Source organism: Leptodactylus fuscus, chromosome 6, assembly GCF_031893055.1.
Source record: "Leptodactylus fuscus isolate aLepFus1 chromosome 6, aLepFus1.hap2, whole genome shotgun sequence".
Classification (NCBI taxonomy): domain Eukaryota; kingdom Metazoa; phylum Chordata; class Amphibia; order Anura; family Leptodactylidae; genus Leptodactylus; species Leptodactylus fuscus.
In genome coordinates, this window is record NC_134270.1 from 618,061 (window position 1) to 625,343 (window position 7,283).

At 45.2% G+C, this 7,283-nt stretch overlaps 1 non-coding gene across 1 annotated transcript; it reads right to left on the reverse strand.

Moving 5' to 3' along the window:
- Window positions 1-1,957: 1,957 nt before the first annotated feature.
- LOC142210906 (U2 spliceosomal RNA) lies at window positions 1,958-2,143 on the reverse strand. The gene has a single exon (XR_012717032.1). It is a non-coding gene; the product is annotated as a U2 spliceosomal RNA (small nuclear RNA).
- Window positions 2,144-7,283: the final 5,140 nt, after the last annotated feature.

A 7,283-nucleotide genomic window follows, 5' to 3' on the forward strand; every position in this document is an offset into this window, starting at 1 on the left:
AGGGCTGAAGTTACCATAGAAGCAGCATCCCCCAACTCAGGAGGATGGGGCAAGGCATGGGGCTGACGTCTTTTGAGGTCACGCCTTCTAGCTGCAGCATCCTTCCGCTTTTTTTTGGAAACAGTTGTTCAGTCCATGGAGTCCTCACCCGTGGCAAAAACAGAGGTTTCCCCCTGCTCCTGCACAGGTGTCTCCCCCACAGTAGTGAGAGACACACCATCAGGAGTGTCTCCCCACTGGACCACAGCCCCAGAAGAAGCTGATTGAAGATTTCCAGAGGCAAGGGCAACAGGCTGTGTGATCTCCTCCTCTGACACCTCAGGGAGAGGCTGGTCAGCTGGCTCACCTTCCTCAAGGTCAGGGTCAGGTGCTGTGTCCGAGTCGTCCTGGAGAAAAATGGAGGCTATAATTCCAGGTGCGAGATCTTGAACCAGACCATCATTCCTTGCGGCATCTGCATAGGTCTGTCTCCGGGTTGGACAGTCTTTATGACAGATGATCTGACCCTTTGCAAACATTGCAGACAATGGAGTTGGTGCAGGAGGAAGCGCCGTGCCCTGATTGGCCGCACTTGCGACACACCTCCTGGTTTTTACAACTAGAGTTCCAGTGTCCAAACTGCAGACAGTTAAAACAGAAATCCGGCATCTGGTTATAAAACAAACGACCGACTTCCTTGCCAATACGAAATCTGGAAGGAGGGTGTAATACCCCTTTGTAGCTAGCTGGGGAATCATCTGGGCGGAATTTCACCCAAAACAAAAACTTGCCAGTCCAAATCCCATCTGCATCCCTCTGGGGACCGCATCTGGAAATGTCCACATACATTTTCAAGAAAGTCTTAACATCCAAAAGATGAACATGAGGGCTCCTCATAGACACCACCACTACCACCTCCTCCTCATACAGGAATACAAAAGACAGTCCCTTAAGATTAGCATGCTGTAAAGAGTGTCTGACCTTTTGCTGGAATAGCTGGAAGGCGTGGTCTGAGATGAAGGAGAGTGTATAACTCCCATATATCTCCTGGAGAGCCAGTATAGCCAGTTTAGGGACTTCCAAGGTCTTGAAAAGGACTTCACTCACTAGATATTGCCTGGTAATCTGCTCCTTAGCTGCTGATGCCACGTCAATGCGCACCGCATTCTTGATTTTAAAGTCGTGTTCCGAAGCACACCTGCAGGTCGCGTTTTGCAGAGATCCAGCCATCATATTGATGCTTTCACCGTAGTCCAGGATCGCCTTCTCCAAAGCTTCTAGTCCAACTGTCAGCCTCCCCACATGGTCTTAGCCAAAAGGCCGAGAAGCGATGGCGAGTGCTCGGCACTTGTTCCGGCGCCCTTCCGTGTTCACTGTGCACCGCTCAAGGTGTGCACCAGGCTGCTGCAGCCCTATTTCGATGTATTTTTTTTTTCCTTTCCCTTAATGAAGTAGAAACCAATTAGCTTGTGCAGGTTTTCCCTACCTGCCACCAAAAGTGAAAAAAAAAGAAAAGAATAACTTTTGTGCAAGGCAAAGTGACATGTGCAAATGTTATTTTGTGACGCCAACGGATTTTGCCGAAGTTTGCGAATCTGCATAAACCACTCCCACCGCTTGACCACACCCATTCAAGTGTCCGGTCAAGTGCAAGTTCAGAAATAAATTTATGCCAAAAATTTTTCAAAGAATTCAATGAATTAAAAATTGAATAAAATTGCAGCAAATCAGACACTTTGCAGCAGTAATGTCATTTGCAATCAATCAATCAATTAACCAACCAATCAAAGAAATTAATTAATGAATTACCTTTCTGGTGCTTGAATGCATTGACAGAGGGTAGAGTCAGTCACAGCATCATCAGCAACAAGCACAGGCCAAGTCCAACTGTCAGGTTTCTCTTTGCTAGCTTGCCAGGTGCAGCAATCTTCTCTGTTGGTCGGTCAGTCCTCTGTCTCTTTCTTTCAACTGAATTGGAAAGGGGTGCACCGATCCTGGAAGTAATGCAATACCAGGTCAATGCGTGGAGTGGACAGAGCAAGCTCCGATTCCAGCTCCCTGTTCTAAAAATCCATTTAATATATGGTCCCCAGATAGGGGACGTATCAGATATTAAACTAAGTACAGATTTTTTTTTTTTTTTTTTGTCATACCATTCAGGTATGGCTATCATTGGCCGTTACCAGTCTGTACCGTATTCTAGCCAACAACGCCACTCATCATAAGCATGAACTTTTATTTTTTTTGATAATTTTAATTCAGACACAAAAAATAAACCAAATTTTACAATTACAACTTAACTTAATTTAGCAATTTTTTCCACTTTCGGAATTTCCAAAGACCTTCTCTGTCCAAACCTTTCCTTAGGTCTGACTGATAATGAAAGTATAGCTTATCAAGAACCATCCTTATTGCATCTTCTGTCTCGATGCATTCTTCGCGATATATATACAAATTACGACTATTCCATAACACTTCTTTTATACACGCACACACCAGCCACAACAATCTCTTATTTACCCCTTCCACACTTACTAACCCATACATCACAATTTTAAATGTTAGCACATCCACTCCAGTTATATCCTTACACACACCTCCCAGCCTTCCCCACACTCTCTTTGCATAGCCACACCCCCAAAACACATGCTCCAGACTCTCATCTCCCACACACCTTTCTCTCGGACATATTTCACTCGCATTTAACCCTCTTCTATTCTGCACCACTCTCACAGGCAACACATTATGCGCACTCATCCATACTAAGTCTTTTTGTTTGTTACTTATGTCCGATTGATGCATCTTCCGCCACACCTCACCTGCTTCCACAGACGTTAGACCCCTGATAGGGCAGACCACTTGATTTTGACACAAATTTTTAAGACGTTTTTTGCATGTCAGGAACTCTTCCATCTTGATATTCTGCAAATGAAAGCAATTAATGAATTTTTCCACGTACATGTACCCTTTAGGACAGTCGAAGGCGTACGGTCGCCCCCGGAACTCCACCGGCCATTTCAGCCTTTTAAGGACCGTACCCGCCAGATACCTTACCAGGCAGCTTGCCATTGTATTTTTAACCACACTTTGCGCTACTCCGCGCACATAATTAAGCCCAATGAAAACCTTTAGGTCTGGGAAGTCCAGGCCACCCAGTTTACGCTTTTTTACCAGTACTTCCCTTTTGGCTTTCTCAATTGGGCTTCCCCAAAAGAAGACATGCAACATGCGATTTAGCTTTCTTTCCACCCTATCATCGGGTGGGAACACCATGGCCACAAATAAAATCATTGGCAGTATTATGTTTTTGCTGACCAGTATCTTTCCAGTAAAAGTGAGCTCCCTGAGTCTCCAGAGGGAGAATTTTTTAACCAGTTTTTCCTGCAACGGTTCCCAGTTTTTTTGACCGCTCAACCTCTCATCAAACCATACACCCAGCATCCGTATTTCCTCACTCACTTGCTTCATTTCCACTTCATTCACTTCCCCTACAAAATTAAACGTTTTAAATTCACTCTTGTTCCAATTTATTTTGAACCCAGACGCCACACAAAAAACACTCACACACAACTTCACCCGCCTCAGATCACGCATACTATCACACAGCACCACCACATCATCCATATATCCTAGGCATTTCATGTTCCTTCCCCCAGATCCTGGGATGAATACCCCTTTTAATGACTTTGTCATCCCGTATTAGTTGTAATAGCGGCTCTATGGCACAAATAAATAGCATAGGCGACAGGGGGCATCCCTGCCGCACACCACTCTGGATTACAAATACCTCAGTCATTAACCCATTCACCAACACACTACTCTCAGCCTTCTCATACAAACCATGCAACAACCTTACAAACTTCACAGGGAATCCCATTCTCTCCAATAACTTAAATAAATACACATGCCCCACTCGGTCAAAAGCTTTCTCAAAATCGAGCACGCTCACTATCAAACCTTTCCCTCTACCCTTACAGTCCACAAGCACATCTCTCATACATACTACATTCTCAGTCATGCTTCGTCCAGGCACCGCACACACTTGTTCTTCCGCAATCACATACTTCACCACATCTCTCATTCTGTTCGCCAACACCTTCGCAAAAATTTTGTAGTCGGCGTTCATAAGGGTTATGGGCCTCCAGTTCGCAATATTCTCTTTTTCTCCTTTTTTGAAGATCAGCTTCACCATCCCCCTTTTCATACATCCAGGCATCCTCTGTCCCTCAAACAGGCATTTCATCACATCCACCACATCCTCGCCCACAACATCCCAAAATAAAGTATAAAACTCATTCATCAACCCATCTAAACCAGGCGCTTTATTCCGGCTCAATTTTTTAATTATGTCACTGATCTCGCTCGCAGTCACTTCTCCTATCAGCCCATCACATTCACTCTCAGGCACTCTGTTTTTCACCACCTCAAAGAAATCTTCATCCACCCCAAGATCACACACCTTCCTTTCAAACAACCTTTCATAAAAATCATGCACCACACCCAACATTCTCTCCCCATTCACTAAGTCACCATTCACACCATACAATTCATTCATCACATCCTTACCCCCACACATTTTTTTAAAGAAATAACTTGTACATTTTTCGCCGTGTTCGGCGTACTTAACCTTGGCCCTAAACTTAATTTCTTTACCCCTGTCAGTAAACCACTTATCCACCAGGTTTTTTTCTTTTGTAGGTGCCGCTTGCACATTATATCCCAGTTGCTTACACCGGGCTAGGTATAGCAGCCTCTTACAGCGCCATTGGTAAATAACTCTGCGCTGCTTGGCCTGTTTTTTTCCCTCCATTTTAAAGAAGGATGCGACATGTTTTTTTACCCATGTCCACCAGTTGACAATTGTTGCAAAATCTTTCCTCCTCCTCCTCCACCTTGCATATTGCAAAATAAATTTTTGTTTTATTTGCGGATTCCGCAATAACCGGGTATTGAGTCTCCATACCCCTCTGCCATAAATTATATTACCGACTCCAAATACTGTAATAAGACAGTCATGGTCGGAAAAGGCAACTCTTTCCTGCGAAAAAAAAGACACAGAAACAGACTTATCAGAACATAACACATAATCTATACGCGAGCTAGTGCGCCCGCTGTCTGCACGATAAGTGTCATGACTGCCGTGCTTTTTTCCCACATCCTGTAAACAAAATTCATTCATAAGGAACTTGAATCTGTTACCGGTTACATCCACCATATTTACCACAGATCCCCCCCTTGCGGTTTTCTCCACCGCACAGTTTAAGTCCCCACACAGGATGATAGGCGTTTGCCCCTGTAGAAAGAAATTCAAATTTTCAAAAAGAGCAAGACGCTCATTCTTGCAGACGGTTGCATATACATTAAACAACTTAAATCTCCACCCCATGTATTCAAGGGTGAGCATGATGCACCGCCCAGGTGCTATAACCTGTACATTTTTAACCAACACATTTTCGTTTTTAATTAAGACCCCTATACCATCATTCTGGTTGCTGCCAGTGTAGGACCAGAAAGTCTTACCACGCCACTCCTTTTTAGGGGGCGTTCTGGATATACCACATTCCTGGACACATACGATGTCTGGGTTCCTTGCAGATAGAAAATCTAGGATAGCAATCCTCCTGTAAGCAGAATTAAATACCCTGACATTTTGAGAAATAATTTTCAGCTGCAACACCATTTTTTACCGGAAAAAAAAAGGGGTTAAATGCAAAAACATTTTTCACGTCCCTGGTTGCCCAGGAGATGGCAGAGAAGTTCCAGGCTCCAAAGCGAGGTGGGTTACCCCCTCAAGGCTCGCCTCCAAATAGCTGACGTCTATGGGGGAGGGGCTAAAGCCAGTATACCCCAACTCATCCAGCGCTAGGAATGCACTTTTAGCGATTTCCCTTTCTTTATCCTTTTGCTTTTTTTTTTTTTTTTTTTTTTAATGTAGATTGTGAGCCCCACATAGAGCTCACAATGTACATTTTTCCCTATCAGTATGTCTTTTTTGGAATATGGGATGGAAATCCATGCAAACACGGGGAGAACATACAAACTCCTTGCAGATGGTTTTTTGCCCATGGTGGGATTTGAACACCAGGACACCAGCGCTGCAAGGCTGCAGTGCTAACCACTGAGCCACCGTGTGGCCCCTGCTTTTTTGCTTTTTTTATAGCCATGCCACCTTCTGCCACTTTTCTGACAGCGCCAATCTTACGCTCCGGCCCCTCCTTCCCACCTTTTTTGGAGGTGGTAGCTTCCTCCTCTCCTGAGCCAGGACTACTAAATTGCTCAATAGTGGCGCTAGCTGGCAGTCCAGTGCCTTTATCACCCAGGGTAGCCGCTGGTAACGCATCCACCTCCTCCTGCATTAATATTAATCCGGATGCCTCCATTGGAGTCTCCTCCACCACACCCGGTTCCACCACATCCGGATCACTGACCTCCTGGTCTTCCATCTCGCCAGCTGCCACTTCAGCATTGAGACTGCTGCTAGCCGCTTCTGATGGGCGTGACGCCGCGGCCTCTGCATAGCTTTTCCTTTCGCTGGTTTTCCCACCTGCTCTGTAACCAGCCTTTGGGCATCTGTGTACCATGTGCTCCTTGGAGCCGCAGAGGTCGCAGGTTGCGACATTTGGGCACTCACTGGCGACGTGCCCCGATTCGCCGCATCCCCTACAGGCTGGCTCATTCTCACAAGAACCCTGCGTATGGCCGAATCTCAAACATCTCCGGCAATACTCCGGCATACCAGGGTAAAATAGGAATCCGTTGTTACCTCCTATAGAGAAGTTGGCTGGAGGGTTTTTAACCCCCCCCTATGCCAGTTTTATCCGGAGTGAACCTACACCAGTATTTTGCATAGCCAGTGTACACCCCCCTACAATTTGTGTTGCCCATACCAAGTCATACACTATCACAGTACCGTGACAAAAATGCTTTTACCAACTCTCTGGGACAGTAGGGGTTGTACATTTGTACTGTTACTAATTTCTCCATTGTGGAGAAAAAAGGTTCCACACGTATCTCCTTCAGGTATTCGTGCTTAAGGTGTTTCTTAAGTGTCTCATATGTGTGCAGGCAATATCCGCCTTCGTAGAAGGACACATCAAACGTGCGTTTTACAGAAAATTGCTGTATGCAAAATACCTTGGTCAGTTCTACTTTGCATAACTCCACAAGGACTTTGTCCATTAGATGTATGAGTACCTCATCTCCGGAACACGGTCTGGCCACAATGAAGCGGATGGTATGCCTTCCACCGGTAGAATTTCCTGGATCCATCACAAAAACGAAGATTGCCCAAGGCACGAAAAAAA